This window comes from Parus major, chromosome 3 (assembly GCF_001522545.3).
Source record: "Parus major isolate Abel chromosome 3, Parus_major1.1, whole genome shotgun sequence".
NCBI lineage: Eukaryota > Metazoa > Chordata > Aves > Passeriformes > Paridae > Parus > Parus major.
The window spans coordinates 68,444,914-68,463,546 of NC_031770.1; the positions used below are offsets into that span (position 1 = coordinate 68,444,914).

Sequence of the window (18,633 nt, forward strand, 5' to 3'; positions counted from 1 at the left end):
TCCTTCCTTCCTCTCCTTCCTTCCTCTCCTTCCTTCCTCTCCTTCCTTCCTTCCTCTCCTTCCTCTATCAGAGAGAAGAAGGGAGAGAGGGACAGGAAAGACAGGGCCTGTTCACCTCAGAAGCACCTGGCAACCGCAAATGCACGTAGCAAGAATAGTTCAGAAGATAAGAAAGCAATTGAATTAACTCCTGCTGTAGCCCTCCAAATGCAGGCAAGCTGGAAGCTAAATTTCTGCTTTCATTGTAAGTAATTGGCAGTTGCTGTCTACACGGTGCTTCTTCGCTTTGGTTAAACAAAACCAGAAAATGAAACATTAACCGGTAATAACTGATAAAGCAGATGAAAAAAGACCAGAGGAGTGGAAAGGGCAGGATCAATTCTTAATTAAAGTCTTTTCTCCAGCAACTTGCAGCTGCCTTTCTGGCATTAATATCAGTTTCTGTGGCAGCCTGTGCAGGTTGACGCAGATGCAGCAGGCATGCTGCAATGGTCCCTATGCTGCATGGGTCCCCAGTTCACATGCTGCAGTGGTCCCCATGCTACAGGGGTCCCTGAAACCTGTACTGAAGCCATCCCCAGTTCCCATACTGCAGCCGTCCCCACATCCACTGCTCCCTGGGCACCCTTTCATCTGCCTCCCTCCAGTAGGTGAGGTTTTGCCTTCGGCTTCCTTTGTATCTGAAGCACAGAAAAGCAGCATATCAAGTGATAGGAGAGTGAGTGTGGCTGGGCCACAAGCTGAGGGAGAGACACAGGCAAGTGTCAAAGCATAGGAGGAGAGCAGGCAACTTAAGAAAATTCAGTGCTATTAAATAAATAACAGGGCATTAAAATGTATACACACATTTTCTAGGATGTGTCGGTGTTTTGGATGTTCCATTTTAAAGTATAAAAGGACAATGTGTAACTGCTTATAAGTTAATACACTTATATTAACTCCTTTGAAGAAGTGTAATAGTATAACAAAATATTATAGGGTACTGAAATACTTTCTTGCTGTTGGAAAGTTGCAGGTTCAAGAAGCACAAATCAGTATCTGATCAAGGTGCACAGCATTAGGACTCGCAGATCTCTCTCAATTATCCCAGCATAGACAATGGTCTGGAATGCCTTCTCTGTCACAAGATAGATGCTTCTGAAATGCACCATGGCTTTATTCTTTACTCAACATCCTTGTGACTCCAAGAGTAGCAGCAGGAAGTGCATGGCATGAACTGCATGTGTGTAGGTTCTGCAGCTGAACTCAGCTCCTTGGTGCAGATAAATCAGGTTTGATTCAGTTCTTGCTGATAAACTAGGAATGGAAATCAAGACCGAAACGACCAGTTTTGGTCCTAACTCCCAAATGAGTTCAGGGCAAAAGGACACTGAAACTCTTGAACCCACAGACTGAAACAATCTGAGGTGGGGGCAGCAGGAGCTTGAAACTTAAGTCTACTAAAATAATCTGCTCTAGGATTACTATTATCTCTTCTCTTATTATGTCCAGAGAAAACTCCTTTTAAATCTAAGAGTAAATGTGCTATGAATGGCCTGTGTGCAGCTTCTTATGATAATACATAAAATACTGTAAAGCTTAAAAGCTTCTCAGGGCAGTCTGAGACAAAATACAGCAGCTTAGACAGCACCCAACAAAACTAGGCAGATAAAGGAAGAAAAACCGCCTGTAGAAAGAACCTGTGACTGGGTTACTTTCCAGAAACTACTAGGCAGATAAGAGCTACGCCAAACTGGCATAGCTCCACATGCCTGCAAGTGGTGTGCAGTTAAACAGCAGGGGAGGGCTGACAAGCACCTTCTCAACTTTTATACCTCACTGGGCTGGTAACTACAGCTTCCAGCCTTGACACAAGCTTCTGCCTAAACCTTGACACATGTTTTCCTGTTTCCTGCTGAGCCTCTCTTTTATTGGGGAACAAGATGACCAAAAAGCAAAACCAGTGTGCTGGGGGACTACTTCTAAATCCACCTGCTGGTGCTAACAGAGTCACGCAGGGAGTCAGCAGAAGGGCACGCCTTGCTAGACATGAGGTTTGAGAAAGGAGATCCTTGTGACATGGTCAAAAAACTGTGTTTTCTGAAAGGAGCAGTTGATACAGGGTCATCTCCTAAGATGTTGTATGCTCTTCCCCTCCTTTCCTAAATTCCAACAAGTCAGATGTCTGCAGTTTATTAACAGGTTTAATTTAAATCTTAAATAAATAAAATTTAAAGTGTAAACAACCCTCACTACCTTAGTTTAATCATTAAAGAAATGGATTTATATCCTGGAAATGAGATTATCTGTTTGCTTTTCCCTTACATGTAGTGCTGGGATTAGAAGCAAGAACATTTTCAGTTTTCTTTCTCTGTATGCCAGTTTTTGCAGGAGACTCAGTGCACATTCTTCATCCACCAAAAATTGCCTGAAGACTGGCAAAACACACAGTTCAAGGCACTTTCACACTATCATTCCCTTTATAGACATGTAACTTTACTTAGCAATATGCACTTAACGAGGACTCTGGCCCCCAGGAACTATTTTGCAAATGTAATGCAAACCTGGCATCAGCTGCAGGGTTTTTCTTTAATCCTTGTTCCTCTTTTTCTCCCTTGAGATAGTCCAATTATGAAATACTTGTCTCTGATGACAGGGACGTCATCTAAGAGGCTTCTTAGGCTATGGTAATGCCCAATGAGCTGACTTCTCAGGGCATGCTGGGACATATGGTGACACAGCCAAAAACCCTATAATTTAAATATGTAATTTTGTGCAGGGTGTCATCAGCTCAGATAAGCTCTTCCATTGTTGAACTTTCTGTATGGACACTGGCATCTTCTACAGCCAGATTTACAAGCTATGCTTCCTCTGTACTGTGATGACCAGAATGATAAAAAATGTGAAGGTGACATTTAAGAACTAAGGTAAACTTTAGATTTAACGCTTTTCATTTTACATGTGTCTTTACAATGCTTTAGAAAAATCCACAAATTAATACAGTAGCCACTTTGTGATAGGTGCTGATACTTAAGTTACAATAAGGCAGCAGAAGCAGGAAGGAGCTAAGAGAGATGATGAGTTAATTGCAGACCTGAGGATTCGACGGTGTGACCCTGAGTCAGATTTCATCACCTCTGAGCTGTGCTGAAACTCTGCTCCAGCTCTGGGCTGCAAGCTGCCTCCAGACCCCTCATTCTGGCCTTACCCACGCAGTGTTACCAGGGTTACAGGCAGTCTGCACCTGCAGCGTGCCACAAACCCACCCTGTTTGCAAAACATGTCTTCCTGGACCAGCTGGCCTGCTCACAGCTCTCTCCTTGCCGAGGTGTTTCCCAAGGCTGCTCGGATGCACCTTTCCAGGCCTGGGCATATGAAATGGCAGACCTGGATGCTGCCCACATGCTGTGTTCTTGCCCAGCCTTTTGACAGAACAGGACATACTGTTCTAGGTGGCTTCACAACAGGCTGCACTCCCAGTAGAAAGGACAAACATTAAATTAGGCTATGGGGTTACACCAAGTGTGGTCTGTTTCTTAGTGAAAATTAGAAAAAGCCCATTTCTTTTTTTCTTTTCTTCTTCATTGGCATTTGTGCTCAATCTCAAGATATTATGTGCAAGAGAAAGGTCTGAGAAACATAAACTTCTCTGGGAATAAAAACAATAAAATACTGAACATTTATATACAAAGACAGAGTTAAAAAAATAAAATCAAGTCCAACTCTGTTTGAACTTATATTTTCTCACAAATTGTTTTACAAGCTATATTGACTTCACAGGATAGCACATCCCACTCATTCATTCTCTGATCTACTGCACATTATTTCCACTGCAATTTATCACTCATATCAATGACGTTTACCTGGTATTTCTGCTGAAGCACCAAAAAATTGTTGATGTTGTTTAGCATCCCACCATCAATCCTTTCTTCTCAGAAAGAAACCAAGTGGCATATTTCCTGCTCATCAGCATGGCTTGTACTACCTGTAATGTTATCCCACTAAACCACTGAAAATGTTCTTCTTCTCACCTTGCAAAATAGCTTACAGGCATATTCATAATATTCTGATTAAAAAGTCTGTAAGTTCATACTATCCACATGAAAAAAGATGACCTCAGAACAAGAGTTAGGTTTAAATCATGATGTATTTGTATGGAAATGGCTATACTAGGTCTATATTAAACATTTATTAGACATACAGTAAACATCTATATTGTACATAGTTACTTATGGCAATATTCAAGAATATTCAAGATATTTCTTCTTTTGGGTTTCAGAACTTTAACCTATAAAGAGATGGTATTTTCTTCTTAGCAACATGTAGGACTTAGATGCACTCTGAATCTAGCAAAGCCAAAACACTTGTAAAATTTTCTATTCATATAATTTTAAAACCTCTCTAGATTATGTACAGTATTACAAACATCTGAACTATGAAACTTCAAAACCTTAAAGAGGTTAAACATTAAAAAACATTTCAACCAGTATGCCATGTCTTGTAGACAGCTATGTCAGTCTTGTAAATAAATTCAGAATTATTTTATTAAAGTCTGGTTCATAAAGTTGTGTTCACAAATTCTGTAGTATTTCCTCAAAAGAGCCCGCAGCTTGCAGTTATTTCCTTGTACACTCACAAAGCTTGCTGAGCTGGCAAGAACCTTAGGAGTACATTAAACTAAATAATTTATACTGGCTATTTAAAAAACAGAATAGGCATTAGGGGGCTGTGTAGAAGAAGTTTGATTTCACTACCTGGTAAATTCTTAAAGGCTTTACCTAACCTGTAATGCAGTCAGCACAAGACTCAGAATCACAAGCAATTTAATACAGGATCTATGTTCTCACCTTTAGACACTGGATAAATAAGAATTTGCAAAAAGACAAAAACTATAGTCATAATTGTATGTTTAGATTTATTTTTTTTAATAACTATCACTTCTAAAATTAAAGTATTCATAGAAATATGTATTAGAGGAGCCTTTATCACAAAGTGTCCCTCTCTAGTTAGGACCACTGTTGGACGCTTCATGTGCAAAAGCCCAGAGCAGTTCTGCACCCATCAACAGAACTACAGGCAGAATTTTTGTCCTCACCTAGGCTGGAAATAGTTTAGGAGCAATGTCTATTAGCATCCACAGCCTTAACCAGCTCTGTGCCTGTGGGCTGCTGCTGTTTTCCATGCCCCACTTCATCATGAGCCTTGCTGCTGTGCCCATGGGAGACCACAGGGAGACTGCAGCAGAAGAAAGAGCCAGGCCACTGTCTAGACACCCTGGCCACATCCCAGCCTCATCCCCTCTGCTGGAGTTTCCACACCTGCCATTGGCTTACCCTTCCCCTTAAAATAACCACTGAGAAAGTACAAACACTAACTCAAAGCTGCCACTTCACCTATGTCCCAAAACTCAACAGACCCTCTCAAAATCACTTGGGAGCATCCTCATGTACTTACAGGGCTTTGCAGCCTGCTGCCCAGTGCATCTCTCTTTTGAGTGAAAGGGTTCAGCATCCTATCTCCAGGTCCCCATTTGTCACCAGCTGAGGGGAAATGAAAGCCTCTGGAAGCCTAAAGAGGGAAGAAAAGCATGGGAGCTGAGAAGAGTCACCTTTTGAAAGGTGAACTGATAATCTACTTCTGAGCCACTCAACTTCTTTAGGTAACTTCTCAAACATGCATTTTACTGATTCTTTATATATACAGCTGTAAATACACAGGGCCTTGTGGATCAGCTATCAGAGATGAGATGAGTTCTGGAGAAAGACACAGTTTATGTATTTTTAATTTCAGTACAATGAAATAGTGATACAACAAAAAACCCCAAAAAACCTCTTCATACTGGCATTAAAGTAGCAATGGGAACCATGAGTCTGCTTGGGCCAAACTGGACAGTTTGAATGCCCTTTTATTTGTATTTTTGAACCAGGTTGTTCAATTAACACAAAGTGTTCTGTGCTCAACTTCCAGCTAATCAGCACTGAATAATATTAAAAAATATATCTATATCTTTCCAGTACCTTGTTAGTACACAGTACACCATGTAAAAGCCAGGAAGTAGTAAGTGGGCATAAAACTGTTAAGACCAAGCTCTGTTCTACAGGAGAAAAAAACCCATATTTAATAGCCTTATTCTGGCCCACTTATTATTTGTCAAAATTTTGCAGTGTTTTCAATTGTAAACTCAATGATGCCTACAAACTCCTGAGAGGTATCTGGATTTTCTCCTTTAGTTAACTGAAGTTCTTCTCCATGGGTTTTAATGTGATACCAGAGTCATATAAAACCACAGAATGGTTTTGGTTGGAAGGGTCCTTAGACATCACACAGCCTTGCCATGGGCAGGGACACCTTCCACTAAACAAGGTTGCCCAAAGCCCCATAAACCTGGTCTTAAATGCCATCAAAGCAGCCAATCCTCTATTTCACTCCCAGATTTTCCAAATTTCTTTCATCTGCTGAACAGCTCTGACTTGTTAGGCTTAACTTGTCATTCCTAAAATATCATGAACATCAGTTCTGTGCTTGCTGTCATAAAGACTGGCAGCTCTTCCTACTAAATCATTGTGGATTTGCAATGTGTGTGATTTCTGCGTGTTTTCATTTACTCTAGTTTTATACTATAATAATTCACTGGGATCATTGAAAGTCACAGAAGAAAAACATTTCTCATTGAGCACAAGCATAATGAAAGTGTAGCAGCAGCAGACTTAGAGGCAGTACCCTATTTATAAATCAGATAACATTCTCAACAATCGATCAGCTGCAAATAAAATATGAATATTTACAGATAGTCACTTTTTTCAAATACTTACAAATAATTGTTTCTCTAGATTACTTGTCTGGAAAATCAGTTTGCCTGCCCACAAATACAAAAAACTACACTCATCCCTTCACAGCTCCTATGTAAGTCCCATTGGCTTTTGGTATGAAGAAGCCTTAGAAAATTTTGCATATTTATATAAAAATAATCCTAATTTTCAAATAGGAACAAGTGTTGGTATTCCAAATAGTTTAAGTCATATTTGAGAAGTGTCACAGGCACTTTGAAGTCCGGGAGTGCTAAAAAAGCACACTAATTCAATTGCAGATCAAGGAGAACTATTGTTGCATGTATAGCAGGAAAGGGAAAGATCAAAGAGGGAAAAAAAGCCATGTTTTGGAGGATTGACTTCCTTCTCTTAACTAAGTACTAACTTGGCTTGCGTTAGTGGCAGCTTGCAGATATAGGTCTACCAAAGAATGCTTTGTCTCTGTTGTAGAAAATTGATTTATTGCCCAGAGAACAACTCTTCTGAGCACAAGGACTATAAAACATATTAAAAGTCAGTGGTCAGCAATTGCCTTAGAAGTAAATGGGCAGACACGAGCAGTGTCTTCCTGAGAAATAGTTCACCTATAAACAAAGGCAATACAGTAAAGCTGGGCACTGAGGTTTCAAATGCAGGGAATTTCATAATTCTGAAAGTCTTAGACCTCTATCAAAGAGACTGGTCTGTGCAAAGACTTATTGCACAGTGAGTCTGGCCTGGTTAAGCCTGTGCCCTTCATGGCACAACCCAAGTGTGTTGGGTGTCAACCAGCCAGGCCATGGCAGGTGCTACAGAGCACACAGTTCCCTTGGCATCAGACAAACAGCTTTCCTTCAAACAGGCTGAAGGGAATCACCACAAACCTTGCCCTGTTTTGGGTGGGCAACCACACCACTCACGGCACCAGTGGGTCCCTCAGTGCAGATACAGCCTATGACATCCTGAATCCATCTCCTTTTCCTATGTAAGGATGTTTTATGAGATTTGTTCCATTTTCACATATTACTCTGGAATAACAGATGCATGACCACCTTATCACTGCCTCTGTTGGTTGTATTGATTGCCTCCTGTGTGTGAGTTTGATAAGTTAGCCAATACCCACTGACAGTAAATCAGCAAAAACTGATTCAGAATGGATGCAGCAGCCACTAAATGATTTACAGAGGAGAGGAGACATCTGAAAATGAAAAACAGAGTTGCTGCCATTCTGTGACAAAGAGACCGTTCTGCATTTAGACAGTAAGAGAGCTCCAAATATTTGGAAGATCAATTCTTTTCAACTGGGTGCTCAGTTCCCCTTGAAGCCAACAGTGCTGCAAGATCTGATTAGAAATGAAGACATGTCTGTGAGAGGGAATGGAAAACAATCTGTTGGATGAAGCAGACCCTGGCCAGTCCAAGGAAGCTGCACAGCTGGTCTTGATGCCTGGGTGCCCACCAAGTGGCTGCAGAGTGCAGCAGCCCTCAGGGACATGGGCTGTGTGTTGCCAAAAGTTGCACTTCAGTGCTGTGTAGGTTCCTGCTCAGCAGTGAGCAGGCAGCTCTGACCACACAACACAAGGCTTTTTCCTGGGGAATTGTCAGGGTATCAATTTGTTTGGGCCAGTGGATCTCATCCATATAGTGCAGAATCACTGTCCTGCTTGTGGCAGGACAGAATGAAGACCATGTAGTGGTGCAACAAGTCTGTTCTGGTGCAGCTGACAGTCTCTGGAGGCAGTACTGACCCTAGGACTTCCTTTACAATCATCTCCATTGTAAGGGAAGACAGCGTGTAGGTGACTGCTCTAGAAACAGCAATTCATGCTCAAAAGCTTGCAAGTCACAGCTGCAGTGCATGTGATGTCTTTCCCTCCCCTCCTTACACTACAGCTATGAGTGACCCAAAATGAGACAATAGAGTGTCATGATAACATCTATTTTTCATTTCTAAACTCAGAAAACACTAGTGGTGTGTCACACAGGAAATGGTTTAGTCTCATTCCCTTAGCTGGTTCATCTCCAGCAACTTTTGAACCCTCTGACTAATTTTAAATACATTTGACATAAGAACAGAGGTCTCAAGGGTAAAAAGTTCCTTCCAGTTTTGCAAAATCAGCATTCAGCTAGTGAGGAGAACTCCCTGCTCAGGGAAAAGCCAAGGAGGGTTTGATCACTGGCTGTTTTGTTTGGCTTGCTCAGCTCTCAGGAGGCAGAAGCCAGCTGGGTTCCCAGCATCACAGCCAGGCAGTCAGCACATGCACAGCTACAAACCTGCTGCAAAACACTGTGTTTCTTGCCTGGCTAGACAGCAAATCATGGGCATTTCCTACACTCAGGAATGGGCTGAGGATACTCCCTGGTGGTGAGGGATTGAGCACGGGGTGTATCAGGGATGCAAGAGAGAGCCAAGGGGAAATGGGAGAAGTGTACTAAGGAACATGGAAAGAGATGTGAATATAGGCACAGAGAAGGCACAGACCCCAAAGAATCTCTCTTTGCTTATGAATTCAATATTGCACATGAGATCACTTAGCTCACCACTGTAAGGCAGCTGTCTCTGGAAGAGACAAAACAGCTGTGTAAGGCAATGCTGCAAAAAGCTCTACGAAAACTTAGCATGTGTAAAGAAAGGGCAGCTCCTGAACACCATATATTAAATACAGGATGTTCAAAGAAAAGAGGAAAGCCATATATGAGGAAGAATAATGTTGGTAAGCCTAGAAGATAGCTTTTGAATCAACATTATGGCATCAGACTGGCATGGATGTTTCCCATTGCAAATAGCGTTGATCATATTTCTCTTTTTGGAAGCTAGGACAAATGAAAGTGGTGAGAATTAATGGTTTCACCACACCAGAAGAATGCATATTTCAAGGCCAGGTTGTGACTCCTGGCCTTTTGCATAACACAGGCTTTAAGACTTCACCTGTGCCTTTTGAATCCAATTCACCTCCAACTTCCATCAGTCCTCTCTCGTATATTTTTAGCTGTGCTTAATTGCTAACCCAACTCGTAGACTTTGAATAAATCACTGATGTGACACCATATATTTTTATGTCATATGCTAATACTCACCCACTACAGTTCCTGCAATAAAGTGACGCTGTTCCAAGTATGGTGCAGGACTGCCATCCAACTGATTATAAACAGAATTAACAGACTTAGGGCTAAGTCTCACAAACACCACTACTACTAGTGCAGTGTGAGGAAGAAAATGCTGCTAACCTTTCTGTCCAGGGTATGGGGAGGCTGGATCCAGTAACACAAGGAGGTTTGCTGAATGTCTGCCAAAAGAGCATTTTTCTGAATGACATGACAGGCCAGGATGTTACATCTTCCTTATTCCAGATAGACAAAAGAGCTAAGGAAAGGGAAAACGATGTATTAGGTATTTCCTCTGCTGTTCATTTTACATAAACTGCTCTCCGTTTTGTAGAACTTCAGCAGCTTAATTAAAGAAAGGAGGAGTAAGGGAGGGCATTCTGTTATATTTGTATGTATGTTATAATTGAAACATGACTAATGTAGAGATGGAGGAGACATTTTAATTCGTGTTTACTGAGTTTGCTCAGTTCTACTCGGTAGAGCAGAGTGCAAGAGACTTCAGCCAAGAGCAAACAGGTGGGAAAGGAATAGATACCAAATAAAACATATTTCTTGGTAAAATTTTAATTACATGCCACCATACTGCAAAGCACAGGTCATGACTGAATTGATGGCAAGAAAGAGACTTTGTGGAAAGCTTTAAAGAAGAAATGTCCATGGCCTGGCAGGCCGTGATACTGTTTTTATACACATGTACCAAGAGGAAAGGATTAAGTATGCAAAAACCCAGTGAAGACTGAAGAAATTTACTTTCATAATTTAATACACATCTTTTTGCTTATTCTGCAGATTAAATCATTCTCCTGTTTCATATGATCTCTTGTACAGACACAAAACTTTCCAATATGATTGTCAATTTCTTGAATGCTTATTGGTAAGGTATATGGAAAATATCTGCAATAAAAGTAAAATTATTTATCAACATGGAGTGTGACAGAAAGAAGCCAAACTGAGAATAAAGGAAAATTGTAATAAGTTCAGAAACACATTTTATTTCTTTCCCCCTTTAGATTTAGAACAATAATGGAATTGGTCACTCTAGTCTTTAATTTCGTGATATTAGGACAATGCTGTAATTTTCAAAGGAGTTTTGTAAGAAAAGGAATATGTTCTCATGATATTTTGTGGTTGACTTTTGTGGTTGATTCATTAATGGACAAATGGAACCCCCCCAAACCTGCTTCCACTGCAAAAGCCTTATATAACCTAAAACCAAAACCATGTGGATACATTTGAAAAATTAACTTTCCTTCTGCTGTGAACAATCCATGTCTAGAAATCTGCCTCCATCAGGTCTATTTCAGTGAGACACCTGCATTCAACTTGAAATATTTCTTGGCATCTGAAATGGTGTGACAGATACAAAGCAAACAAGTGTTGTACCCAGATAGTTAATGGCTGCTCAGGATTGCCCCTTCAATTGACACAGACAGCACTCACAAAAGGCAGCCAGTTGAAAGCCTGTAATGTCATAATGGAAAATAAAGGGAAATAAGCTAACTGTTCTTATTTAGAAAGGATAGCCTTTGCCAGAGAGATGAATAACATTATTTTAGGCTAAAAATTGGGCAGAGGACTGACTGCTTAAAGAAGAGGAAGAGAGAGGAAGCTTAAACAGACAAGGGGAGTTCATACACATCATTACTATTAAAACAGAGATTTCATAACTTAAGAAACATTTATTCCAGATGGCCCCAGTATGACACAACCCTAACACAACCTCCCCCATCTAATGAATTATGAGAGCATTCCATCAGCAGACAGTAAACCTACGGTCTGGATGCAACCACTAGCTCAGGAAACCTCTAAAGCACCAAGTGCCCACCAGAAGCTGGGCACTGATCTGCTTTTAGTATTCCTTCCCTACAGATCCATCACTGCACTCCTTCAGATACAAGACCACAGAAATATTGATCTGGTCTGTGATTGTATAATGTAAGATGTCAGAAAGAAAGGCTTTGACTTTTCAGTACAGAGTGCAAAGGAATAAGATACTCCCTTGCTTTCTCCTAACATCTAATTGGGTGTTTTATCAGTCAAACAACCAGGTCACAGAGAATCTATGCTGTGAGAATGTGATAAAAACACAAAGAGGACCTAGAAGACATAACTCTTAATTTTTTGAAATCAGGTGTCATTCTCTGCCTACAAAGTAAAGGAAAGAAAAGGGGAGGAAACATAATAATAGGTGAAAGGCACCATGTGCATGAATTATCATACAGGGCACAGCCAAAAACAATTCTAGGTTCTGAAAACAAAGAGCTCTCTGTTATTATTGTAAATGTTGCTCTCATTTAACCAGTATAAATATATAAAAAGCCTGTACAGAACAGCCATCAGCACAAAAATCAGCTTGTTGTTATCATGTAAAGAGGAAAAATAGAGAACAATAAAATATATTTTAAAAGTGTCTGTATCGAACAAAACCAAAAAGAAGCAAAATTCAGACTAAAGCTGCACTGTTTTCTACCAAAGGATGTTCCTTGTCATCAAATGGTAGAAGAGGAATACTGAGAAACTGAGAACTGGAAAAACACTGACGAACAAAGAGAATCAGTGGGGGCTGAAAGGAACAGTACATATAATATAAATGCACACTTTTAACTGTAAATGACCTTCCACTCTGGGAATGGAGAGACAATCAAGTAATGGGAGTAATTCTGACAGGTCTGACAAAAGCTATTTTATGAGACAGAGGGTCCACAAATTGACTACATTTAACACTGCATAACAGGAAAAGAGATCACTAACCTTTCTGATGTTTCAGTCTGAATCTGAGCCTCTTCCAGTTCATACTGTAATGAACTGTGAACTTCATCACATCAAAAGAAGATGTAAAAACATCACCACCAAGTACCACATCAAATAAACTATATAGGCTTATATTAATATTTAGACTGACTTAACCATCTTCTCTAAAATGAAGATAATGTTATTCTTAGTGGTCTTACATATGCTTCTGAGGTCTTTCTGTCATAACTTTCCACTCAGTTCTCATACTGGAAAATGATAATTTACTGCTATTGCTCAGGGATTTGTAAGTAAGCCACATGAGATGAGTACGCCCTCTTAGTCCTGTTCCCAAAAGACATGCAGCCAGGCAGTGATCTGGACTGCCCATGGGTCTGCTCTAGGTGACTTTTATAGCAATTGGTGATTATTAATGAAATCTGATACAGAGGCAGAATTTTCAAGATACTAAGTTCCTACAGGTTTCATGAAAAAAAGGTAAGTGAAAAGTTTCAGTGTAACCTTATCCCTTATTAATTACCGGAAAATATTTGTGTTTGTACGTATGTGTGTGTATAATTGAAGGAAAAGCTCAACCAGTAATAGTTTAACTAGACTTCCTATTTTATTAGAAAGCTTAGTATCCAAACAAGAAACAAAAACTGCTAAGAAAAGAGACCTCCTTGCTTCATGGAATTTTTTGGCTGAAGTAGATTAACCTGTTTGTTTGGTCAAGAAAGTTACACATGTCAGATTATAGTTCAAGAAGTTCTTATTTCAATGAAAAAGAGTTGTGACAGAAAATTGTATTTTCCACCAAACTAAGTTGAGTGGTCATGGCTCACATATCTTAAAGACATCTAAGTTTTCAGCTGCTGAAAATAAAAGCTGATGACTTTTTGATACAGACTAAATTTTTTAAGAGGAAAGTTAGAGAAAGGGTTAAGACAAAAAAAAACTGTGACTGAAATGTCATCTATCCTACTCACCCAATTTTGCTATTGCAAGCAATACATCCCACAAATCCTTTCCATAAATGAATCAAGCCCCACTTTTAAACTGTTGGTTTTCTACTGTTTGCTCTTTCCTTTCCAGAACTTTGTTGTCTGATTCTTAGAAATCCCCTATTAATTTCAAGATTAAATTTATTCACAGTGATTAGATCCATTTGTTCTGCTGCCAAAATTGGTCCTTAGTTTAATAGCTTCCTTGCATTCTCAGTGCTTATCTTTCTGGTGTATTTATGGAGAAAAATCTTATCTTCTCTCAGCCTTCATTTTTGCTAGAATAAACAAGCCAATATATTTAATTTGCTTTTGTAAAACGTGTCCTCTATTTCGCCCCAGCATGCCAGTATATCATCTTTGCCCCCATTCCAGGCTGAATTTATCTTACCTGAACACAAATCTCCAAATTATGCTTAATAATGCAGGTAAGGCCTTACCAGAACCACATACAGGCATCAATTTCCCCTCTATCTAAAAACTCATTGCCTGACTCACAGTAAGAAATAATGTTTTTTCTGCCCATCACAGTTGTAATATGTTGGCAGTTTACAATCATCCCAAGGTTAGCTCTACACCCAGTTATTCCTCCTCCTCTGTTGCTTCCAAGTAATACCTCAAAGCCCACAGGAGAATTTTCTATTATTATGCATAACCTTAAGATATGTGTTATTGATACTTATCTTGTCTCTACTGTTCTAATCCTTAGAACTGTGAATTCTTTCTGCAAGGTATTCTGTTTATTTTCCATATCAGTTTTATCTGCCAGCACTGCAATGTCCTGGATTTAATAACACCTCCTTATGTTTTCTACTAACATCATTAATAAAAGTGTCAAGTAGTATGGAGCTGAGCAAAAAGAATTTTCACCAATAACTTGCCTCCAAGACAGCAGTTCAACATTACCCTTTGTAGTCTCCCCATTATCTCAGTCCTTATCTTCTTTGTCTTCCTGTACAAATTGTCATCTCCTCCAGATGATAACTCCATAAATGACACTGTCTTCCCATGCCTATCTTGTTTCATTATTATTGTAAAGATCAGCAAAGCTAGGGCAATTTTGAGATATTCCTACCTCTGGTGGTGAAGAAAATTTGTACTTCTTGTGTCCCTCCTCTTATATTGAACTACCTTTCATAAAAAGTCTGTTAAAATATTTGAGTGTGCAAAACTCAGCAGAAGGAGGCATCTTTGTGGGTTTTTTAATTAATGAATTCTGCCTGCTCCTTTTGACAGAATTTTGGTATTTTCACTGGGAAAGAGTTTCTTCTGTCAAGTTTTGAGGAGTAGCATAGCCTGAACCCATTTCGCCATCCTCACAGGCAGGCAAACAGCTCCCACAACACAAATGCACTCTCCTTCATACTGAATTTTTTCCCAACAGTAGTAGGTGGTCTTTTTAAAAGAAATCTTTTTTCCCCCCACTAGAAACCGCACCTCTCTGAAATCCCCACAGTTAAAACAGTACTAACCTAGCTAACCATGCCTTCTCTGTTGCCAACTTCTTCAGCCAATGGTAGAGTGTAACAAGGTCCAGGAAAGTGGAGAAGGAATCCAGGATAAAAAACTGTTTTTCTCTGCCTGTCTTTTTGTCTCCATCTACTTCCATCTCTAATAGTGAGAAATCAATTTCGTGCACCAACACAGGGTCTTCTATCAGTACCTCAGCAAATAACTGCTAACAAAGGGATGAAAAAACAAGGAAACAGAGAAATCATTTACATACAGATAACAAAGGCCTTTAAATACTTTAGGGGACCACTCAAAAATAAATAATAAATTGTGACTGGATTCTGACTTGCTACCCATGCAAGGCCAGAATTGTGCCCATCCTGACCTATCTTGTCCCCTAAAAATATGCTGGCATTTTGTCTTTTGCTTTGAAGGTAGAAGACACTGAGGCTGTAAACCTGGCTTTGTGCAAAGTTTATTTTATCCATAAAAACATATTATCTATTTTTTATATCTAATACAAGATATTTGCCTTTTGAAACAAAATTCAGCAGGCTTTCAGCTGTATATACCTCTCTAAAGTACAAATACCTCTGTAACATGGTTCACTTATTACTAGCTGAGGCCATTCCTCCTCCAAAGACTGTGCAGATCCCAGCACATGCACCAGTGTAACTATGTTGCTCCCAAAATGGGGACAGCAAATACCTATGGTCTGTAGAGCTGGACCTCTTTTATACTGATGATGGAAGCCTCCAAAGGAACAGAAACCTCAGAAAATAAAAATGATCAAAAGCTGCAGATTGGTCATGTGGAAGCTGGAAAGACAACGGTCCATCTTCTTATTTTCTGTGGAAGTGGTGGCAGGAGCAGCTCCTGGCTCTGTGCATGGAAAGATGCTCCTCTACATCTGAACCAACCTGTACAACTGGGCCACCCTGCTCACAGCAGATGGCAGATGGGGCCACTGCTACAGCTGAGTGGCTTCACACTTTTCTGCTTATGACCAATGAATCACAGATCATAAGAAAATATGAACACAGCCATGCAGTTATTAGTAATAAATGTTTAGATTTCAACACCAGCCATTCCCCCCACCTTCACAGCTACACTGAAAAAAGTAGTTTGGAAAGACAGCACCCCAAAGTTCAGTGTCAGAAGCTGTGCAACTTTATTCTGTCCCACTTACCCAGTACTTAACAGTGTACTTTTGTAACTCTGTGACTCTGGATGGGTGGGACAGGAAACTCATTTTTACACTCCTCTTCACAGTGCTGCTACAAGGAGAACAGGATCTTTTCTCTTTCCAGTGAGGACAGGAGAAGTAGCAAGCAACAACTAAGCTGACTAATTAAAAAATCCCCGACCTGGTAGAGACATCCGATGTCAGTAATTTCATTCACAATAATTAGCATTTATCAAAATTATACCCAACCAAATTTGGAGTCCTACACCAGGAAATGGTAGACATTATAGTAATAATTTGCTTCAACTATATTTGCCTTAATGTCAAGTCTTTTTTTTTCTTTGCAGACTTTGTTAAGCAGGTACACACATACAAAGACAAAATCTGGAGATTTACCATGACCTCACATCAGTATTAAACATGTATATTTTCCTTCTCATTAAGCTGATTGTTTCTACTTTCTGCCACCATGAGGTCGCAAGTTCTACCTTTCTGTGGTCATTTGCAGGAAAAAAAATCTTGTTTTAAGGATGGATAGGATGTATCTTCACCAATCTTAAGCAATAAATAAATAAATTATGAATCATATAGGTAGAATTTAATCCGGAAGTGTAATTGAACTAGCAAGATCACACTGGGGCATTCTACTTGAAAGAGTTATTACTAATATAAGCAAAATAGAACTTATGTCCTTTTGAATCCAAGAACTCTAGAAAGTTTCTGGGTTTTCCATAGTTAGCCACTTATCAACTATTAGCTGCAATACTTCTTTTTCTAGATTACCTCCTTTATTGTCTGTTTTTGGTCTGTAGATGCTGTGGAATTCCTGGTAGACACACTCAAATGCTTTGGGGATTGAGTGCATGAAACTGAGCACTGGGTGAAAGGGTGAAACTCCAGCTAAATAAATTTTCCTCAAAGTAGAACTTAAAACCAACAAAAACAAAGAAAAAATAGGTCTAAAATAAGGCTTTTATAAATTTTCTACATAAGAAATCTTGCAATAGGTGCATTTGCAAGAATAAACTGAAATGCTTTAGTGTACATCAGGTATCAAACATCAAACACAAAAATAGAACTGAAGCTGTAATAAACGTACTTATATTGGAACACATCTAAGTAGTGTCATTTGCTAATGAAAACAGAAAATGTTTAAAATCCTCTTTTGTACCTGCCATGGTTTATTAACTACATTGTCACATCTGCTGTGATTATGTCTACACATTAAAACTGCCTGCACTTGGAAACAAGCCCTCAGATAACCAACACAAAATCACAAGGTCTGTGGGGAGAGAATCTGGGCAAGGGGCTCAAGACAGAGGCAGGAATCCAGAAGGGACCTGTGGCAAAGAGCTCTTGGCTTCTCGCTGTGTATCAGCTGCTCTGGGGCTGCTCTGCATAACCCACGGTGTGGCACAGCTGCAGGATCAGGAGCGAGGGGCAGGCCTGTACTGCAGGTAATATGTGGGTTCCATATGTGAAATCACACTGCTTGCACATCCAGCTGGGCAGCTGTACTCAGACAAATAACACACTGTGACCAAAGGGCAGGGAAAGAAGTACCTCCAGGTCAAAATACTGATGCAGTGACCCTGAGGCCAGGCTAGCCCCCATGCACTGCAAGATGCAATTGCCAAATCCATTGTCATGAAAGGGTGGTGTAAAGCTGGTTGGGGAGGAATAATTTTTTTCCTTTTTTTTTTTTTTTTTTGGTCTGGGTATCTAAACAGCATGAGACTTTTTATCTATTGCTTGATGCACTGTAAGACTGCAATTTTTTCAGTCTTACTTTTGGGTGTTGGATCCTAAATTTTTCACAATCAATGTGATGGCTGGATGCCGGGTGCCCATGAAGCTGCTCTATCACTCCATTCCCCAGCAGGGCATGAGACAACATAACAGAATTCTCATAGAGAGAGAAAGGGACCAGGAGAAGTCTCACCAATTACTGTCAAAGGCAAAACAGATCTGGTTTGGGGAAAATTAATATATTGACTTTCAAAATCAAAGTAGGGTAAAGAAAAAAAACCCCAAATTTTAAACCAGCTTCCTCCCAGCCCTTCCTTCTTCCTAGGCTCTACTCCACTCGTGATTATCTCTACCTCCCCCTATAAGCAGGGCAAGGGGACAGGGACTGGGAGCTGCAATGAGTTCATCATGTGCTGTCTTTGCCACTCCTTCCCATTCAGAGCCAGGACTCCTCATGCCCTGTCCCTGTGGGGGTCCCTCCCACAGGAAACAATCTCCACAAACTTCTCCAACCCAAGTCCTCTCCCCAGGCTGCAGTTCTTCTCAAACTGCTCCAGCATGGGTCCTCCACAGGGTCACAAGTCCTGCCAGCAAACCTGCTCCAGTGTGGGCTTCTCTCTGTGAGACCACAGGTCCT

The 18,633-nt window shown here is 40.2% G+C and overlaps 2 long non-coding RNA genes across 2 annotated transcripts in view; one reads left to right on the forward strand and one right to left on the reverse strand.

The window, feature by feature from the left end:
* LOC107202565 overlaps positions 1–10,942 on the reverse strand; it is a 13,795-nt gene extending 2,853 nt beyond the window's left edge. Inside the window, exons 1-2 of the long non-coding RNA XR_001520731.2 lie at positions 9,996–10,942; positions 5,434–5,547 (exon numbers count right to left, since the gene is read on the reverse strand). This is a non-coding gene — a long non-coding RNA (uncharacterized LOC107202565). The remainder of the gene's footprint in view (positions 1–5,433; positions 5,548–9,995) is intronic.
* Positions 10,943–12,981: 2,039 nt separating this feature from the next.
* The window catches only part of LOC117244057, a 14,223-nt gene continuing 8,571 nt past the window's right edge, over positions 12,982–18,633 (forward strand). The window contains exon 1 of the long non-coding RNA XR_004496446.1: positions 12,982–13,103. This is a non-coding gene — a long non-coding RNA (uncharacterized LOC117244057). The remainder of the gene's footprint in view (positions 13,104–18,633) is intronic.